This window comes from Symphalangus syndactylus, chromosome 11, assembly GCF_028878055.3.
Source record: "Symphalangus syndactylus isolate Jambi chromosome 11, NHGRI_mSymSyn1-v2.1_pri, whole genome shotgun sequence".
Taxonomy (NCBI): domain Eukaryota; kingdom Metazoa; phylum Chordata; class Mammalia; order Primates; family Hylobatidae; genus Symphalangus; species Symphalangus syndactylus.
In genome coordinates, this window is record NC_072433.2 from 80,450,869 (window position 1) to 80,471,924 (window position 21,056).

Consider the following 21,056-nt stretch of genomic DNA (forward strand, 5'->3'; position numbering starts at 1 on the left):
AATACAGCCATATCATTTTTTCAAGATTAATATATAAAAGAGTAAAAGATTGCTCCTGGGCTAGGATCCTGTATGCTAAGTTTCAGCCTGGAGCACATTTTTATAGCTGAGTTATAAACCTTTGAAAATAGGTGTTTAGAATGGAAATGTTAAGAGACTCCTAACTGTAGTGGCACAAATAGTACTGGCATCATTCATCTGGAAAAGGTACATAGGCAGCTATAGTATTAAAGTTGAGATTTCAGATAAAGGAGCCTGAAGGTGGTCAGATTATATTCCACTGAAGATTTAATTGCTCTTTGGGAAAAAGTTATGGTGAATCGGGGTGGGAGGGTGCCGGGGATGGGGTGTCAAGGAAGAGGGAAAGAAAGGTTGACATGTCATTTGTATTCTTTTTTAACATGTCATGGAAATGTTTTATGACAAACTGAGCTAACTAAAACTGACAGCAGCAAATAATGACTCGATCATTACATTATAGTGAATTGTATTGCTCTCAAATTGTGCCTTGCTATTTAACACATTCTGTAAATAAAGTTATGTTGCCCTTATAGAAAACAAATTTTGATTCAGAACACATTATGTCCGTATACACATAGAAGAGGAAAATTGGAGAAAAAAGCAAATTTCTCATTTATATTAGTTGAAAGAGTAGAGCATTTTGAATCCTCTGGACTGTTTTCCTACCTCTATTTTCCTTTTGGAAATAAATTTTCATGTTCTGAAACACAGCACTTCCACTATAAGTTTTGCCTAGTTTATATTGTGTCTCTTGACATTTGGAATATGTTTTGCAATGCACTCTCCTTCCAAATATCTTTTACTTCTGATAAACTCTTCCCTGAAGTTTCCATGGATTCTCAGAAGTATAGTTTTTCACTGACCTACCATTTTTTTTCCTGGACAGATAATATAATAATATGGTTCACAACAAGGTAAATCTATGAGCGTATCTGACAGTATGATTACTCAATAAGCTTCATATAAAAATAGCTTATGGTAGTGTAGCCAAAATTAGCAATTAGGATTTAAATACTCAAATGATTGAAATCATTCACTTCTATAGCCATTACTTGTCCATAAAAAGAAGATGTGAAGGAGGAGGCAGAGAAAAATTAATCTGTCTCCATGGACAGATTATTTTAAGTAAATTAAATATGTAACAGAGAAGACTATCAAGTTACCAGTCAGGTAGCTGGAGATCCAGACCCAAAGAGAAGGCTCTGGATTTGCACTAGTTGTTACTGACACAGTAAGTTAATGGAACCAGTAGATCTTTTGAATATATTCTGGTACATGAATCCTCTAATTTATCAGAAAACTTAAGTTTGTGAATTCCTGTTAAAAAAATTACACAGGCTTAAATCATGTGATTCCTTGATTTATGTGATCCTTGAGATTTTTACACTCTCTCAAGTTACAGAGAAAAATTATTAAAGTTACTCAGATATTGGGTACTAATCTTTCAGGTGCATATTCAAACCCAATTGGCAAAATCCCTAAGACTTCCTGTTTGAAAATATAGCAAATCCTTTATATGTAATAATCACATATACACAATACAACAATATTTCTAAAACTAGCTTTTCAAACTGCTAGAAAAAGACATTTTAAAAACCTATTGTCTGACACTGTATAAATAAAACCACATGGGTGTTGGTTTTTGTTTTGATTTTTTACTTTCCTATCCTTTTTTGTCATATTGTACAGCTACAAAAATTCAAAACAATTAAATTAATAGGTTTTAATTAACATGTTGCTGATTTAATGTGTATTTAAAAGAATGACTTAGATATCTAAACTTCCTCAAGAGAAGACATAGCATTTGTGTTCACTGTACTTTTCCCAGAGTGACTACAAGGTTCAGTATTCTCTTCATCAACAGATAGAGACACTGAACTGAGACTTGGAAGGTTAAAAAAAATCACCCAGCTGTTCACCTCTCAAATATACTTATTTGTCATTTTCAGGATTCTATATTTATCCTCTCTAGGTGTCTCAAATAGTTAAAAGCAAACACAAGAAGCATTTTAAAGAAATATCTCAATTCCTTAGTAATTTTAAATGCTGCAGATTTTAAGAATGCAAAAATACAGCTAAAAGATTTTTTTTTGGGTCACATAACCATTCAATGGATCTATTTGTGGCTCTTAATATTTAATAATGTTGTTGCAGGAATTCATTCCTAATCAGGAAATGTGTCACTTGCCCTTGAGCATTGGTCTATGGAGTCTGAGAATAGTGCCAGGCACATTCCATAGGTCATGTAAGGCGGCCACTTAGTGACTAGCTGTTATAAATAAGGGCTCTGGGGTCAAACCTGTCTGTTCTTTGAAGAGGTTGGGAGGTTTCACCCTGAAAGCAACACCAGCCCTCAGTCTGGAAACCAAGTCCCCAAGGAGACCCTGGGCAAGCCTTTCAAACAGCTAGGAGTGAGATAGGAGGAACAGCAAATGTCAACTTACATAAACCCATAAGATAAGAGATGAGAAAATAATGTTCTTTTTGCAAGGGCAGAAGTCTAACTTTCTCAGAAAAATAATGTGCAAAAATGGTGGCACTCAAAAATGTAAAGATCTGGGAAAGTCTAGTAAATAAATCCAGGAGTTGGACTGCTTTATAGGTGGATGAAGAGTTTGGATTAAATAACCTGCCAGAAGGAGAAGGGACACGTAGAGTTTGGCTTTCCCTGTCCCTGAAAGGGGTGTTTTAGAGAGGCTGTGGGCTTTTATACAATGAGGTCAGTAGGAATAGTTGGTTTTATTAAAGAAGTGCTCTGAATAAATAGACCTATTATAAAGATGTCTGCAATGTCACTGATATTTATAGAAAAACACACACCAAGGAAAATGGGTAATTCTATCGTCCAACAGATTATGAAATTTAAATTGCCCCCAAAGGTTACCTTTTCAATGCCTACCTCTGACCAATTCTCTCTCGAATTTCTAAGGCCCAGGACTTTATCCCCACAGTCCTCTTCCAGGACCAGTCCACCATCTCCATGTCACTGAGCTAATAACATCATTGTCTGCATTACCTCTTCCATTACTTGTCATTCTCATGTCCTATTCATATTTTACACTCAGCCTTTCTATACCTTTTCCCAGAATCCTAAAACCAAAGTTTACCAGACCAATCACACAGTGAGAGGTGGGACAATATTATTTATATTGTCCCCACCTCCATTTGTGCTATGGAAACATCTTACATTAGAAAGTATATTTTAACCTAAAAAAGTTTTCTCCACTCACGAATGGCTGATTTCACATTACTGTCCTGAGGAATGTATAAAGTAATATATATGTATAAGTAAATATATATACGTACATGTATGTATATAAAGTCAGTAAATTTTTTTCTATTTTAAACTCTACTGTATTAATCACAATATCATCTATATATAGCTTAAAGGTAGTATAGGACTTATTATGATTTTACATATAATCAAGACTTTGTCATATATGTCCTTGAGGCATTTGCAATAGCTCTGCCCCAAGCATCACTACTTAAGAGCACACAGTCTCTAGGTAGAGAACTACTATACCAAGCATTAGGGAGCTGCCTGCATTTGGTAGTCTAGGCAATAATAATAATAATAATCTGACCTAAATCATTATCTCCATCTAATAGAAGTTCCTGCCATGGTACTTTTACAAAATAACCAGACATCAGAGCTAGTTAGCTGAATCTGAGTTTTACTCTTCCCAAGTGTAATGTCCTCCCTGCCATCTAAGCAGGCCATGCTAGCTCTCAGTTGTGATGCCCCACACCTCTGCACTATTACACTGACCTTTCTTTATAGACATCAACATTTACTTGATGTGGGTCGCAATTCCTTCTGGTTCTATTATGGAAAAAAGTAAAAGGTCATTACAGAGTAACCCCATAGGATGAATACTAATGCTGACAAGAGCAGACATCATACAAGTGGGACAGGGGAAAAAATCCTTTCAGTGGCTCTCTGATCGTCATATTCTCTGTATATGCAAGTTGGGTCAAAACAATCTCTAGTGGGAGATACTGCTCTAAACAAGGCAGATGTGAATACAAAGAGAAGTATACGAAGATCTTAAGTCTTGACCTGTGAACGGCTAATTTGAATTTGTACTGACTCTTGGAAATGCTCTCTGTCTTGCTGAATGGGGTGTTGCTAAACAAGAGTTCCTCACTTCAGGAACCCAGTGATAGTCATCATGTTTAGGCAAGAACCAAAGAATTTCTTTGTTTCAGAGGGCTCGGAATGAGACATTTTTTATGTGCATGTTCACCCACCCTGTGGTTTTACAGATACTGACCAACATAATTGCAATCTCCGGAGGATGCTTATGAGGAAGGTCAACACTTACTCACTTTTCCCAAGACAGTCCTAGATTATACCTGTTGTACTGAACACCCCCCTTCGTACTCAAAAGTATCCTAGTTTTGAGGATAACTATATATTTATGCTAATTACAAAGTATTCCCAAGTGTTAAGCTCTCTAGGACATCACACAGGACTGCAATGTTTACAGCCTAGTTCAGATTTTTTGACTGATTACAGCAGTCCCAGAAGGTCTCTCTAAAATGCATATTCCTGAGCCCAGTTCCAAGGAGAGACTTAGGAATGTGTTTGCTTAACAGGTGCTACAGTTGATTCTTCTAAACGATAAAGTCCAATCATTGCCATTCTCAATAATTCCCAAGAGTCTTTTCCTATGTGCTATATTTAACTACATAACTATTTTTTACACTTCCTCTTTCTCCTTTGCCTTGGGAAGATTTCCACTTCCTAAACGTTCCCAAGCTTAATCTTGAATCTGAAGTGCTTCTGCACCTACTTTGCCACATTCCACCCACTCACAGACCCTTCCGTAGGGTGTGTTGGAGGTGGATAGTACCAGCGTGCAAGGGCTGGGGGTGCATGTCTCCTCCCAACTCAGTGATGTCATGTTGCTAGCTTAAAATTACCCATGATGAGATTACTGACACCATTCAGCAAACGCTACAAATAAAACCTTCCTCCTTCACCCCTGAAGTCATTTGTTAACATTAACCAGCGCATCACTAGCTAAGCATTTACTGCTAATTATTCCACTACCCCTTTAGACAAACAAAAGATCAAATGTTCCCTATAGAGAGCCAGTCTTTGTTTTACTTATGTTTAGGTAAGCCAGAGAAAAGATTCCACATCAGAAAAATAACACAGTTATCACCTATGATATTTTATCAGAAAATATTCATTTTCTAAATAACTGAAAAAATTATTTATACTATAGAATTTTGACTTCAGGTTGAAGCTATCCTCCTGAATTTCAGATTTCCATTCAAGCTTAGAAATTAAAGAATCATTTTTATTATAAATAAGTTTATTTTTATTAATAATGTATAAAATAGATGTATACTTATTATAGAAATACCACATAAACAATTCCTCTTAGCCCCATATAGCCACAGATATCTAGTATCAACCCCTTGTTTGGTTAGCTACACATTTCACCTAATATTTTATCATGAACGTTTTTCTACATTAGTAAGCATACTTTTACATATATATTTGAGTTATATAATGTTCTGTTCTATACATGTCATTTGGTTTAGCTGATAACCTTTTTCTTTAAAATTTTGGTAGTTTCCAAATTTGTGTTATTTAACATAGCAATAATAGGAGTGTTGCTGAAGATGTTTTTGCATATATCTTTAATTGCACTTAAAATAAATTTATTAATGGATAATTGCTCTGTTAAAGGGTACTTATTTTAACACTTTTAGTAAATAATATTAAACTTGTCTTTCAGAAAAATTGTGCCAGCCTGGTGACCTAAGTCACCAGTAGCATGTTGAATTACCCATCTTCTATTGCTGTTAAGAATATATTTATTAAAATATATATGCATATATAAATATATATATAATCTAATTGTTTTTATATATTTCAGCTTTTTTATTCTTTTCTGTAATTCTGTGATTGTGATTCCTTCAATGAAATGATCAAGTCATTAAGAAAATAAAAATGTTGAACTTTCATGAGAGATTCATTAAAGTGGCTTTGGATTAAATTTGACCTTTTAAATATAAGCTTGAACCCCAAACCAATGCAAATACAGAATCTTTTCTCTTATGATCAGAAGCCTCACATTACTTTTTTCCTTAAGAACATACTCCAAGTCTTCAGCAATAGGGTCATTTGCTATTATTAATATTGAGAGAACGAGAGAGAGAAAATTCTCTTTATTTTTTAAGATAGGAAACTAGAAGAGTTCAGGCTTTATAGAATCTGGAGTCTATAGTGGTGAACAATCATTCAGCCAATAATCACAGTCTAGTAAAAGGGCAGAGTGTTTTTTCCAAAAATACAAAACAATAGCAATCCATAAATTCTATAAAGACAGTTTAAAAGGCACTTAAGCACAGTTAAGTTAATACAAATATTTTAATCTCTTATATGCATGGTTGAGGTTTCCTTAGATTTCAATCCACTTCATTTCTTAAATAGCACATCATTATTTTGTCTAGTTGAAGTACTATCATGTAAATATTGGTATTGTACTTCAAAGGCAAAAAAGGCTGTTGATTTTCAACATAAATATTCAAAGATTTCTGATATATTTGATAGTTGTTCAAGTAGGTAAGCTCTGTGGGTAAGAACATTTTACTGGAATATATCCAGTGGTTAAAAATCTATCATATGCTCTTATTGGATGTTGCTCATTTAGGCATAGAAGAATTAATACCCTTCTCCTGTCGAATAATTCCAAGAGGTAGTATAAACCTGCCTCCTAGGAAACGCACAACTTATAAAGGAAAAAAATATAAAGGAAGATGACTCAAAATTGTATTCACCTTTTATATGCATGTGACAAATGTTTCTTTTTTCTTCTTGTATGACCATGACATTCTGGACCACTTATGTGGATTAGGATGTTATGATTTTTAAAATAAAAATATGTTATGCTTATTGAATTAAAGAATGTTAGAGTCAACTCTTTCAATTTATGAAATTATTCACGCTGGAGGCAAATCCCTTTGTACTTCATGTCAGAGACCTAGTGGGAATCTTCAAATAGAAATAAGAAGAAGAAATGTCTACTGATTATAACACATTTTCTTTTGAATGAAAATTCAGTGTTTTGTTTACAAAAAGGTACATCTTGCATATCAAGGAAAAGGCCTGATCTTAAACAGAACCCAGTAATACTCACAGCAAACCCAATTAGTAAACCTCTGAAAAGAGCCAGAAGAAAACAGGACTTCCCTCTCTCTCTCTCTGTTTATGTCACATTACTAAGTATATCTAAATCCAAACATACATATTTTTCTATCAGCATTAGTCTATGGAGAATTTAGTAGATAAAACAGAAGACGCAGCTTCAAAGACAATACATTTTGTCCTCTCTATACCACTGCTTAATAGAAAACTAACAATGACTATTAAATTCAATCAGCTGTCTTGGGGTTTAAGATCTATTTCTTCCTTTCCTTTTCATGGGGACTTTTTTAACCACTAAATTTTTGTTTATGACTATATGATAAGGAAGTTAGCTATAAGAGAAAAAAAGTTGTAGTATGTTAAAGAAACTTGAAAACACACAAGTATAACATTTATAATAGATAACTAAATTCGTGAAATTGGCCAGTTGCAGTGGCTCACGCCTGTAATCAATCCCAGCACTTCAGGAGGCCAAGGCAGGCAGATCACTTGAGGCCAGGAGTTCGAGATCAGCCTGACCAACATGACAAAACCCCATCTCTACTAAAAATACAAAAATTAGCCAGGCATGATGGTGGGCACCTGCAATCTCAGCTCCTTGGAAGGCTGAGGTATGAGAATCGCTTGAACCTGGAGGGTAGAGGTTGCAGTAAGTCTAGATCACTCCAGCCAGGGCAAAAGAGTGAGACTCCGTCTCAAAAAAAAAAAAAAAAATTCGTGAAATGGTTATACAAAATGTCTTTGAATGCCCCCAATTTCTAAACATATGTCACTAATCACAGCTACCAATTATATCTAAATGTTTCATTTGTCTACATTCTCAAAAACTGGTGATAACGAAGAAACAAGTTTTGAACATTTACAAGAAATATTACACAACAGTTTCTATACTCGAGGAAATTCACTGAAAACCTTTTATTCTAATTCTTTATAGGACACTAAACCATTTATTATTTTTTCTACCTCTTTTTTTCATCTGCATAAGGTAATCTGGCTAAATGATCTGACCAATCAGAAGAGATGGTTGATACCCTAATGCAGGGGTCCCCAACCCCGAGGCTGCGGACCAGTACCTGTCCACGGCCTGTTAGGAAACAGGCCGCGGAGCAGGAGGTGAGCTGCCGGCCAGCTAACATTACCGCCTGAGCTCTGCCTCCTGTCAGATAAGCTGCAGCGTTAGATTGGGAGCATGAACCCTATTGTGAATTGTGCATGCGAGGGATCTAGGTTGTGTACCCCTTATGAGAATTTAACTAATGCCTGATGATCTGAGATGTAACAGTTCCATCGGGAAATCATGCCCCTCTGCTACCCATCTGTGGAAAAATTGTCTTACACAAAACCAGTCCCTGGTGACAAAAAGGTTGGTCATCGCTGCTTTAATGTCTTAAAAAGTTGTTTCATATCTAAGAAGAGCAACTAAGGAAAGCCAGGGCCCAGCCAAGGTCCCAGCTAGTAAGAAAACCTGCCCTAATCACTGAACAGAGTGATGATGCCAGACTGCAACCCAAAAGTGTCATAAGATGAATGGAGCACAGGTGTGCTCTAGTGAAAGGGGCACAGATACTAACATTAGACCATGTGGGTGCAGATTCTGGTTCCATTTTTTGTCACTGTGTAAATTTGAACAACTTATATAATATCAGTGAGATGCCCTTATTCTAATCTGGAAGATGTGAATAACAACAGTCATTTCTTGACTGTTTAGAGAATTAAATGAGATAACGTGTGTAATGATGTTAGTGCTGTGGCTGGAATAATAAATGTGAGCATTTATCATCATTAAACATCCAACCTATGGTAGTACACATGTTCAGAAAATCAGCCCAATGCATATGACTTCGTCTTAAACAGAAAATGCTAGCTAGAAAAGTTTTTTGTATTTTTCTAATTATTTAAAACTTGTTTCTATACTTTGGGCTACAGCAGGTCTGAAAATAGATTTACGAAAGGGTGTTCTGTGGCAAACAAAGGGAGAGTGAGACAGTCATCCATCCCTATGCACCCCATCCAACTTGGACAGAGTTAATTTTATAGACCCGGGACATTTGCAAAACCCTAAAGGGACCGTAGAGTGGCTGCCCTGAGATGTCTCAGGTTCTGTGAAGCAGGCGGTCTTCTGATGGGCTGATAGACCACAGGAGAGGCCTCTAAAGGCCTGCTGGCTCCAGTGTGCATTCTCTATGGTCCCCCCGAGCGTCACCAACTGATTAGACACCAAAAGGTGGGTGGGATGTTCAGAATAGGTGACGACTCATAGTTATTTAAAATGCATGTCTATGTTACCTGGAGGGAGCCTCCAAGCCCCCAAGAGCAGATTAGCATAGATTAATTTGTCAGATTAGCTAGCTGACATTTGGCGCCCTGAGGGGAAGAGCAGGAAACTTTCTGTGAGAGGAGCAGAATGGCAGGGAGAAGGGAGGGTGCAGGCCCAGGATAGAGTAGGAGGGAGAAGCTGTGCAAAGAGGAGAGGAGCAGCCACGGCAACCTTCTCCAAACCACACGGCCCACACCTCACCCTGGAAGGAAAGGACTGCTTCACAGTGGTGCAGGAGAATTCAACGAGGTCTTTGACAATGTCCCAGCAACTCAGTAGGAAAAAAGAAATCCTCCGTGGAGGACAATGAGTACCTCCTCACTATGAACCAGAATCAGGACACCCAAGGCAAAGTGTTTTGCTTATATTAGGTTCAATAATTTTTAGTAATAGGAACTAGAATCAATTATAGAGGAAGAGGAGCTTTATCAACAAAGGAAAACACAGTTCTGGGTAAACAAAAGAGAGAGAACTCCATACAGAAAAGTGCCTCAGAAGCACTGTTATAAATCAGGTACCACAGTCTCTGTTTTGCCCTCTCTCTCATAGTTTTGGCTACTGACAATCCACAAAATACTCAACAGGAATCAAGATGATGTATAAGTGCTAACAGTCCCGAATGTATCCCAGGGAGCTGATAGAATTCTAAGTAATATTAAAAGAGCCACTTTAAAATATGTACATATGTTACCCAACTGAAATTTGATTTATCAAAATTAAAATTAATTTTTTGTGGCCAATAGCTATTTTGCAGCATCTAATTTCCCACAGGAAACTTGAAACTTTGAAATTCATTACAGGCCCTTGTGCTATGAAATAAGTATTAAAAATATGAGAAAATGCCCTTCTTGGTCTTAACGAATTTACCAAGTGTCAAAAGCAAATGGTAAATTAATATTTTGGAGCCCAAGAATCAAAACTTGAGAAAAGGCTCAGTTCTTTAAGAAAAAAAGCATATTTTCTCATTTGTTTATTCAAATACTATTTTTTTCAACTTTATAGATAATCCTGGACATCCGGAACTATTTTCCCCACAAGAAAACTACCTGATATTTAGATCTGAATGAGTTGACTAGTTACGAGGTGAGTAAGAACGAATATTTGCATCTCTTTAAATATCTATGTATATATTTGTCATCACCAAGTGAACCTTTGTTCATTTATGCAAAGCAAACTTCAGCAGAATTTGGAGAGTGAGTCAGAACATCCCTAGGAGCCAAAAAGGCCATTTGCTCTCTCAATCTTTTATACAGAGGATCAAAGCATAATCAAAGGACAGCAGTACCCTTCACTATTTCAGTAAATAAACATGAGTAAAAGAAAAACACAGGCAAAAGAATTTAGCCGCTAAAACTCCTTTGCTACATTACATATTCAGCTTTGAGCACAAGTTTTAAAAATACAGTTTAGGCTTGGGAAACATTAGTTTTCAGGCCATCTAGTCAATTTCCTACAAATGTTGAATGGCTAATCATAGAATAATTTCATAGGGCTTTTTGTTGAGTTATTGTTGTTTTGAATGTTCAGTTAAATGATTTACCAATGGAGTCAGCAGTGAAAATTGTTATCACTGGTATAAAACCTTTCTGTTTTTCATCTGGGAGCATAATTTTGTTATTCTTACTCTCTCAGTTGTGTTACTAATGAGTACTAAAAATAATTGTTGTATAACCACTGTTATTCATCACTAAACTTGGAATTTAGAAACTCTAAAAAAGAAAAAAAGCTATTGAGCTATTGACTAGAAAGTCAAGGCATGAGAAGTAGACTGGAAGTGACATAGTTTTGAGGATGAGCTGCCCTACTGCAGCACATTCAACTTCTGTCATTAGGATTTTAAGTTCATGCCCATTTTACATGGGTGGTATTTAGGAGTTAATGAATTTCTGCCAAAGTGAGTAATGTGGTCCTTTCTCACTGATAAGATTAAGACCAATACCTTTCCCAAGTAGCGTTAAGTAGCAATGAACTTCTTCATCCTTGTGAACAGAGCTTGACAGACATTGTCAGACTCTCATTCCTGAGGTATCATTGTCATTCACTCTGCATTAACCCTGCTAGGAGCTACTGCTGGATTTAGCCTTCAAAGTCTCCTCATTATTTGACAAGTTAGAAGAGGTAGTGGAACTACTAGTAATTGGGGAACTACAACTCTATCCCAGCAAGTGACCTTGTCCCCAAACTAAGCTCTGGCTGGCCCCAGGTAGAACAACCTTAATTGGCAGAGTAGTTATTATTGCAGCTCTTCAACAGGCGTATTCCAGGGAAGGAATGGGCGAGAAGAATTTCAGCACAATGCAGTGCAGATGAAATGCTGATAACTCCATCTGAGGCTGGCATATTGTGTGCAAGTGTCACTAACTTTGGATTTATCTCTGTCACTTATTTTCCATCTTAAAGAAGAACTTGATTTAGAGCTTCAAATAATTATCTCCAAATGAATGAGAGGTGAACATATGCAAACACAATTTTAAGTGGGAGCTGAGGTTTCCTTCTGCCCTCTGACTTTAAAAATCTGATCCCCAGCACAGAGTCAGATTGATATTAAGTTGATATTCAAATAACTTTGGTAAACTTTTAATTCGCTTTTACATTTTTCAGCCCCATATGCTCCCAAGTACCATCTGAAGCTGGAAACTACAAATAATACAAAGACTATTTCTTGGTTCCTAATAGTTAGTTTTCGTGATCAAGTGGATTAAACATTTTAGATCTTGCTAGAAAGCTCTGAAAATGGAAAGGTTTGAGTTCTAACGAAACAATTTTCATAAATACCTTAACCTTGAGATGCCATACTACAATTAAAAATAAATCATCATGCAGAAGTTTGTCTAGCACTTTGAACAATGGAACATCTCTTTGGTTAGTTATTATGTAATATTCAAAAAATGGAATATTTTTAAATAATGCTCAAAATCTGTTTGGTTTCTTAAAGCCAAAGCATTGTTATATTAGTCTTTTGACATATAGAAGAATGTATATCTTAACCCAAAACTAGAGTTCAAATATTCCTTTGTAACGTAATTCCAATGGAAAATAGCTCAATGCTCCTCTCCCTGCTGCTAAAGAAAAAAGATCCAGTCTCGTCCATGTACTTTATCATTATGCAGCACTTGCAGAAGTGTGGAATAGGAACATACACAAAGTGTACATGCTTTTGGCTATTTGTCAAAATAACAACTAAGGAAGGTGGCGCTAGCTTTCTCAAATATTTTCCATAAGCTTCCTAAGTGAAACATGTCTTATATTACTCTTTGTTATAAGTAACTTACTAATCTAAGTTGAGTTTTAAAGATTTGGTAAAACTTCAGTGTTTTCAAAAATTATTTACAGTCTATATGCAGCAAAGCAAAAAATTAGAAATGGGGCCATCACTATCACCCTCTGAATTTGTATATTTGTGTGTCCAAGCAGCCATTCAAAATGAATGAGGCAAAGACTAAAAGACAAAAAATATACTTATCTTCAGATTAAAGTATGAGAATATTCAGATAAAGGTACAAGTATAAATCTAAATTATCCAAATCCACTACATCATTCTGTAATATTTGTTTTGCTATCATCAAATAAATATGACCTGTATCAATTTAATTACAAGCAAATGTATATGAAAAGCAAAAATTTCTCACCCTGATATAGGACTACAGGTGTTATATGTTTGAGATCTATTAATTCTAAACTAAATCAAATCTATTCTTTAGTTTCTGATAGCTTCTATGATTGGCTCTCATGCATGAGAATTGTCATTAAAGTCATGTTCATTTTCTCTCTCTTTTTTTTTTTTGCATTGAGTGTAAATCCTAAGCTATTCCAAAATACAGAGAAAAAGCAGAAATCTTTGACATGCCCAAGAAACTTCAACATGTGGGATAAGATGTATTAACAAAACATAGGAACCTTAAGTGGTCAGGGAGTTAGGGTAACCCACAGTTCCTATTTGCCCAAGACCGAGAAGGATTCCTGGGACATAGAACTTTGAGTGTTTAGTGTAAAACCAGAACAAGTTGGTCCTCTTCAAGGAGAGAGTACCTTAGCTAAGCTCATATGGATACATTTGTCAAACTTTCCCTCAGCAAATGTGTAGTCAAGCCAAAACAGTTGCTCTTCACCTTAGGGAAATAAAGGATGCAATGGGGAATCTTTTTACAGTGTTGGTTTTAAGATTGTAGAGAATTAGGACAATGAGGAAGTTTCTGCACTCACTTTAGTGGCTTTTTACAAGTACTTTCAATGCATCTTTCAAACTCCTGTTCTTAAACATTGCCAAGCTTTCATTAAAAATACAAGCACTACTGCCAAGACCAGAGAGCTGCACTTTATGAAGAAGTAGTAGAAAGCTAAATACAGTTGTATATATTTTACGTTTTCTATCCCAATAAAACACAATGGTTAGTTATGTTGTTTGCTTTAAAAGTCTCTTAAGATTCTATTTTTTCCTCATGTCCATAAGCTAAGGAATTGTCTGGAGTAATCTATTGCAACAATATGGGCTGAATCCAGAAAAAAGAGTATGTCAAGGCACTAGGTAATGGTTAAAAGATCGATAAGTATAAGGGTTTGAGCAGAATACATAATAACTTCTCAGTAGTCTTCTAAAGTATCTGAAATCCACAGCTATAGCCCTTGCTGAGTTAAACATTTCAGCCCAGCTTACTAGCACCACAATATGCAGGTAGAAGTAATAAGTAATAATGAGTTTTGGGCCATTGAACACTGTGAATTTTCCCAGTGTACTGCAATTATAGAAACATCTGTGCTAAATAAGTTCCTACTGAAAGCTAGGAGTGTTTAATAATCCTCACAATTTCTCATTATCAACCCTAATAGAAGAGAGAGTAAACTCTGCAAAAGTTTACCATTTTCAAATTGCCAGGAATGTGATCATTTCTGGTACTACATTTCCCTGGACGATAAAAACACCAGAGACAACCTCCTTGGAAAAGAACATTAAACAGCAGCCTTAATAACATGTACCATAGCACAAGGCAAATTATGCCACTGTCAACAGCCAAACCATTCTTGCTAGAGTATCCCCTGCACTACGACCTGACAACTAGGAGATGGATGTTGCTTCTCAGCTTTCTCTACTGCCTCTGACAGGAGAATGTGGCCTAAAAATACACACAGCTTTCCTCAGATTTGTCCTGACCGTTAAGGCTTCTATTGAGATGGCTCCACACCAGCTGACTGCTTCCCACAGGGCTCATTCCAAAACAAGCCTAGATTTTAGAGCCAGCATCTGAATAATCTTAACAACCACAAAGGGTCGGCTATTGCTACTGAAGGGAATGTCACTGCTCTAGAGGAATATGAGTGACTTGGATGTGACTAGCAATAGCTGAGTAGATGCCTCTTTAATTAGTTTGGGAATAATGCAGCTGATATTACTTTGGAAGAAGGTAGCATGTGAGAGCCAGTGAATCTCCATGGCTGGAACTAGTTTATGGAAAAAAAAAAAGTGGCAAACAGAGCCCATCACAGAGTATGACTGCTTCATTATTAGCAAAGAGAAAAAAAGTGATTTGCATCCAACTCTGTCAAAATAAGAGCTGGCTTGAGTTCTGTGACCGAAGTGATGGCCTCACTGACACCAGACAAGACACTGAAACTTTTAAAACATGGTTAAGATGCTTTGGAACTGTGCTGGTTAGATTTATGTGCTATCACGGGTGGGCCAAGATACTCAGACATGTGGTCAAGCACTGTACTGAATGTTTCTGTGAGGGTGTGTTGGATGAAATTAACATTTTAAGCATTGGACTTTGAGTAATGCAGATTGCACCCCATAATGTGGATGAGCCTGATCCAATCCGTTGAAGAGCTGAATAGCACAGAAAACTAACCTCCATCAAGCAAAGAGGAATCCTCCCGTAGACTGCCTTCCAACTTGATCTGCAGCATCAGCTCTTCCCTGGATCTCCAGCTTGCCAGCTCACCATGAAGACTTTAAATTCACTAGCTCCATAATCACACAAGCTAGTTCTTTAAAATAAATCTTTCTTTGGTTCTGATTCTCTGGAAAGCTCTGACTAATACTGGAACAAAAACAATATTTAGCCTCTATCCAATCTTTCTATTCATTCTACTAATTAATATCAGTAATATCTAATATTTATGTACCAGATAATATGCTAAATGTATTACACGGCATACATGATACCATTACTATCTTCATTTGACAGCAAAAGAGATTGAGGCTTACAGAAGTTGGTTAAGTTGTCCAAGCCCACATCGCTAGTAAGTGATAAAGGCAGGATGCCAGTCCAGATCTGACCCTTCCAGCTCCTGCATTCACCATCTCCATTATCGATTGCCCCTTCAATAAAGCGATAGCAACAAGAGAGATTATCACCAGTCAACGTGGGTTCAAAGCAGATACAACATGTGTTAGAAGTACATATTTTGGTTAGGGGAAAATATTTTCTCTTTGATCACTTTTGTTACTTGTTTTGCAAAGTAGAATCCCAAGGCTGGGATTCAAGCCACAGTGCATGCTCAGTTCAGCTTACTCAACAACTGGATACATTGCCTTACTGAAATTATTTATGCTTTTAGACCAATGTCTTACTCATCTGTCAACTGTACACGACCCTGGACAAGTCCCTAAACTTCTCTGAGTGTCAATCTTTTCTCTATTAAAAACATAAAGGATATTCAGGCTAAATAATCTTTCTTATAACCTGGTGATAAAGGAGCCTCAGTTTGAATAGGGAAATATTACTTGCTTTAAAAATTCTCTTGAGAACTAAATAAAAATAAATTTGTAAGTGTAGGAGGAAATGAAAAGGCATTAGGCACATATTTGATCTTCTAAAAATCACTTAAGAGAAAATACTGCCTTGCTCAATGTGGGAACACAAGTAATAATTGGAATAAAGTTTTTATTCCTGTGATTTTGATTCATGAAGCATTTTAACTGGATAACTTGGTTCAAAGAGGATTTTTTTTTTCTGCTGCTGCTTTGTGGAGATGCTGCTTCCATGAACTCTTATTATAACACATTTCCATGAAGTCTAGTCTTGGAACAGACCAGAATGACCTACAGTTTTTCTCCTGCCCCTGACTCTCCACTCCCCTAAATTGCCCTATCAGGCTCAGCCACTCTGAGAATACCACTAGCACTACATTTGGCTCTGTCATTATTTACATGCTTGTCCCTCTAACTGCGTTCCCATTTGATGATAAGTGCCATAAAGGCAGGAACGATACCTTTCATCCTTCAATACTGACAGCCTAACAGACTACCTAGCAATCAATTAGATAGTAAGTGCTCATATTTGTGAAATGAGTAAATAAATGATTTAGTGGCTCAAATTACTCTTCAAAATGACCCACGTTGGTATTTTTAAATTATCAAGATAGCTAATTTATCGAGCACTTATTTGTGCTGGCTTTGTTTTAAATGGTTAACGTACAATGTCTCATTTAATCATACTCTATGAGGCAGGTGAAACTTGGGGAAAATTTCATTCACAAACCTGTTTTAAGCAAGTGTGTTTATCTCACTGGCAGCCTACCTAACGGACAACAGGCCAAAATATTTGGGCAAGACTGTTCAAATTCACAATCTGAAATCCTCAAACTACAGTGGTTATTTGCTACTTTCTGGTTGCCCAATATCCATTCTGACTGTGTTGGACAATGAACCCAAAATTCCTTTTAAGAAATTAATTATCCCTCACTGTTTAATAGGAACTTTTTTATAGGAATATAACAGAAAAATATGTGACCGGAGCTCAGCCAACCAAACTCTTTTCTTTTTTTTTTTTTTTTCAATCTATAGCTTGAGCAGAATGAAGCAAAGACAGCAGGTATGGGAGCACGACAGTTGGAGCCTATACCTTCTAGCAACAATGGTTCCTTCTACCAGAACCTCAGAATTGTTCCCTGCCCTTCCTAAATCTGGTTCTTCAAATTTCCTTTCCACCATAGGAGCCAGTCCAATATTTTTCTCATAAGTTTTCCTTTTTCTTCCCCCACACTGGATAAAGTCAGTTCTGTTGCTTACAACCATAGGGTCTTAATTGACATTGATGCCTGCCCCTGGAGAGCAGAATCCTCTCCCCACCCCAAGTAACTGCTATTATTTTTGTGGCCCACAGGCAGAAGCATAATAAAGATGCAATTCACATTCTTGGAAGTTTGATGTTCTCTTTGAAAGATTTGCTTTCAATCAGGGTCTGTGACTAGGATGAAACAAGCAAGTACCAAGAGTGCAAAATAGAAGGCACAACCTTAGGGTCGTGCAGGTCCCAGATCAGCTCCTGAGAGTGAGAACCTCCTGACATTTTGCACCAGTGTGCCTCCTTGACTCACCCTAATTCAGCTCTGTTCTCAAGCTATGTTTACAGACAGAGGTGTGTTTCTTTTATGAGGAAATGTTTCTGGCTGTAGGTCCACAGGACTTCATATTGCACCAATTCTCTCCCAGATACTGCAATTTCAAGGCTGCAGAAGCAGTTGTTGTTTGAGGACTCTCCTGTTAGACATTCACTGAACTTATTATTTTGATTCCATAGCTTAAAACTCTTGGGTGGTTAGCCACGTGCTTGGTGAGGGTTCAAGACATTATTAATACTGGAAGAAATAACTGCGTTTTAATATATATATTATATATGTCATTTCTATAATGTTGAATATACTGTTTGGCATGACATTTTTTAATATCATGTTTGTGGTGATGTCTATTTCATACATTATTGGTTTTTATCTCTACTAAAAGAAATCCCACAGCTGAAATTTTCCATGGATCAACAGAGCACATATGGAAATAAAATATGTAGGTCTTGCATCTGTAATAAATAGTTTTTGAAAGAAAGAGGTCATTTCTTCACTTGGTGCAGGCAGCTGGCACAAGCAGATTAGAAAAAATCAATTTATTTGAATTAGAACTTTGCAAATCCGGGGACTGTTGTGGGGTGGGGGGAGGGGGGAGGGACAGCATTAGGAGATATACCTTATGCTAAATGATGAGTTAATGGGTGCAGCAAAACAACATAGCACATGGATACATATGTAACAAACCTGCATATTGTGCACATGTACCCTAAAACCTAAAGTATAATAATAAAAAAAAGAACTTTGCAAATATGATTGTATCATAATTACAATGATTCTATCATAGGATGGTGTTCAGCACAGCACTCCTAAGTATATCCTTATATCCTAAGTAGGATATACATTAAAAAAATTGAGTCGTAGCTTTATTCAGAGGTTCTATGTCTATGAAGAATTGACTAGGATCTTTAAGGGAATTACATTCTTTTGATTCCTTTCTGTTACTGTATTTGCTTTTTGTTCTGAATTTCCTTTTTTAAATAGTAACCTTCTTGTGTCCTCAAAGTCATCTTTTCCTTCTTTCTTGCCCTATGGCCTCACACTCAGTCACTTGCCAAGGCCTGTTCATCGTTTCACTCTCTCCCAACCATGCCTTCTTTCCATTTCTTCCACTTGGACAAATGCAATAGCCTCCCATTCCCTAACCATCGTAGCCTCCCTTAAACCTTACTGTCTTTTCTTCATGCTCTGAAGCAGTTAATGTCTCCCCATTACCTCAAAGAGAAGCTACAAAACCCTTTAAATAGCTTTAAAGTGCCTCCATGATCTGGCCTTCATTTATCTTATATTTCTGATTTATAGTTTAGTGTTTCTATTCATAAACTACTTGCTGTTCACTATTTGAACTCTCACTTTTCTGCCTGCATAACTTTATCCATGCTATTTCCTTCAATAGGAATGACCTTACAAATTTCCCACACTCATCAAGTCGCAGCTAAAATATCGTTTTTTCCATAGAGCTTTTCTTGATCATAGCAGCCAGAGAAGTCCTCTGAACATAAAGTTATTCCTGGACTTGTTCACGAAGTAGATATTACGACTTTTTATTGCCATACCTATTAGACTACATGTACATTAATGTAAAATTCCCTGATTAATTAGCCTTCACTTTCTAATATGGTAAGCCAGCAACGTACCTTGTACACAACAGATGAAGCATGAATATTAATGTATAATGAGTGAATATAAATGTATATTCTGTCATATATATATATATATATATATATATATATGGCTGGTCCTTATATTTGTTTACAGTTTCTTTTTCTCCTTTAGTTTTACTAAATATTGGCATAACCATCACACCATTTATTCAGCTGTGCACATTCTCAAATAATGTACATTTCCTTAGGTCTTACATGGGTAAATTATTCTATTTTCATGGGATCATAAAAAGGAGGAAAATCTGCCACCTCATTCTCAACTCCTTCTACCAGCCCTAGAAGTTCATCTCTTCCAGCCCAACATTAAGATTTTTAGTCAAAGTGTACTATTTCAGACCTGTGGGGTTGTCCCATATTCAGGGGACTCCTGAAAGCTGAGGATTCCCCAGGACTCAACGGGACCAGTGCCATTGTGTTGGCCCTGCCTTTGTTCCCCTGCTGCTCAGATCTGTAGGTTGTCAGATATAAGCAGCCATTTCTCTTGTAGGTGCCACAGAACTCAGATTCTAGCAGAAAAGATAAATGCAAAAAGGAAGTATTAGTATCTATTATACTGAGACTGATCCTCAACATTTCAACTTGATAAACATTTAGCTCCACTCCCTTCTGTAACTCTGGTGTGTCAAAGCTCAAAACGGAGCCTGCCACGAGCTGTGACTACAACCTACCAGTGCCTGGTTGTGAAAACTACAATCAGAGCAGTCAAGGACAACATTTCTTAAAACCTATTTAATTCTAACATTTTTGAATGGGTGCTTTTGTTCTGGGTGGAATTGTATCATTTAGAAGGTGAAGAAGAATTTTATTTAATTTTTTTAAAAAGAACTTAGAAGGGTCTTCTACAGTTTCAAAAATTCCCCACAAAAGCTTTGTCTTGCGTTTTTAATTAAATTGTACAATATTATTTTAAGATAAATATTATAACTTGTAAACCTTTTTTTTTGCTTTAAGAGGTTTCCTTATTTTTTTATTTTTTTATTATTATACTTTAAGTTTTAGGGTACATGTGCACAATGTGCAGGTTTGTTACATATGTATCCATGTGCCATGTTGGTGTGCTGCACCCATTAACTCATCATTTAGAATTAGGTATATCTCCTAATGCTGTCCCTCCCCCCTCCCCCCACCCCACAACAGGCCCCAGTGTGTGATGTTCCCCTTCCTGTGTCCATGAGTTCTCATTGTTCAATTCCCACCTATGAGTGAGAACATGCAGTGTTTGGTTTTTTGTCCTTGCAATAGTTTACTGAGAATGATGGTTTCCATTTTCATCCATGTCCCTACAAAAGACATGAACTCATCATTTTTTATGGCTGCATAGTATTCCATGGTGTATATGTGCCACATTTTCTTAATCCAGTCTATCCTTTTGTACATTTGGGTTGGTTCCAAGTCTTTGCTATTGTGAATAGTGCTGCAATAAAAATACGTGTGCATGTGTCTTTATAGCAGCATGACTTATAGTCCTTTGGGTATATACCCAGTAATGGGATGGCTGGGTCAAATGGTATTTCTAGTTCTAGATCCCTGAGGAATCGCCACACTGACTTCC

General features: G+C 36.6%; 1 long non-coding RNA gene across 1 annotated transcript in view; it reads left to right on the forward strand.

Moving 5' to 3' along the window:
• LOC129457766 (uncharacterized) overlaps nucleotides 1-17,537 on the forward strand; it is a 42,651-nt gene extending 25,114 nt beyond the window's left edge. The window contains exons 2-3 of the long non-coding RNA XR_008649366.1: nucleotides 10,506-10,586; nucleotides 17,287-17,537. This is a non-coding gene — a long non-coding RNA (uncharacterized lncRNA). The remainder of the gene's footprint in view (nucleotides 1-10,505; nucleotides 10,587-17,286) is intronic.
• The last annotated feature ends 3,519 nt before the right edge of the window (nucleotides 17,538-21,056 follow it).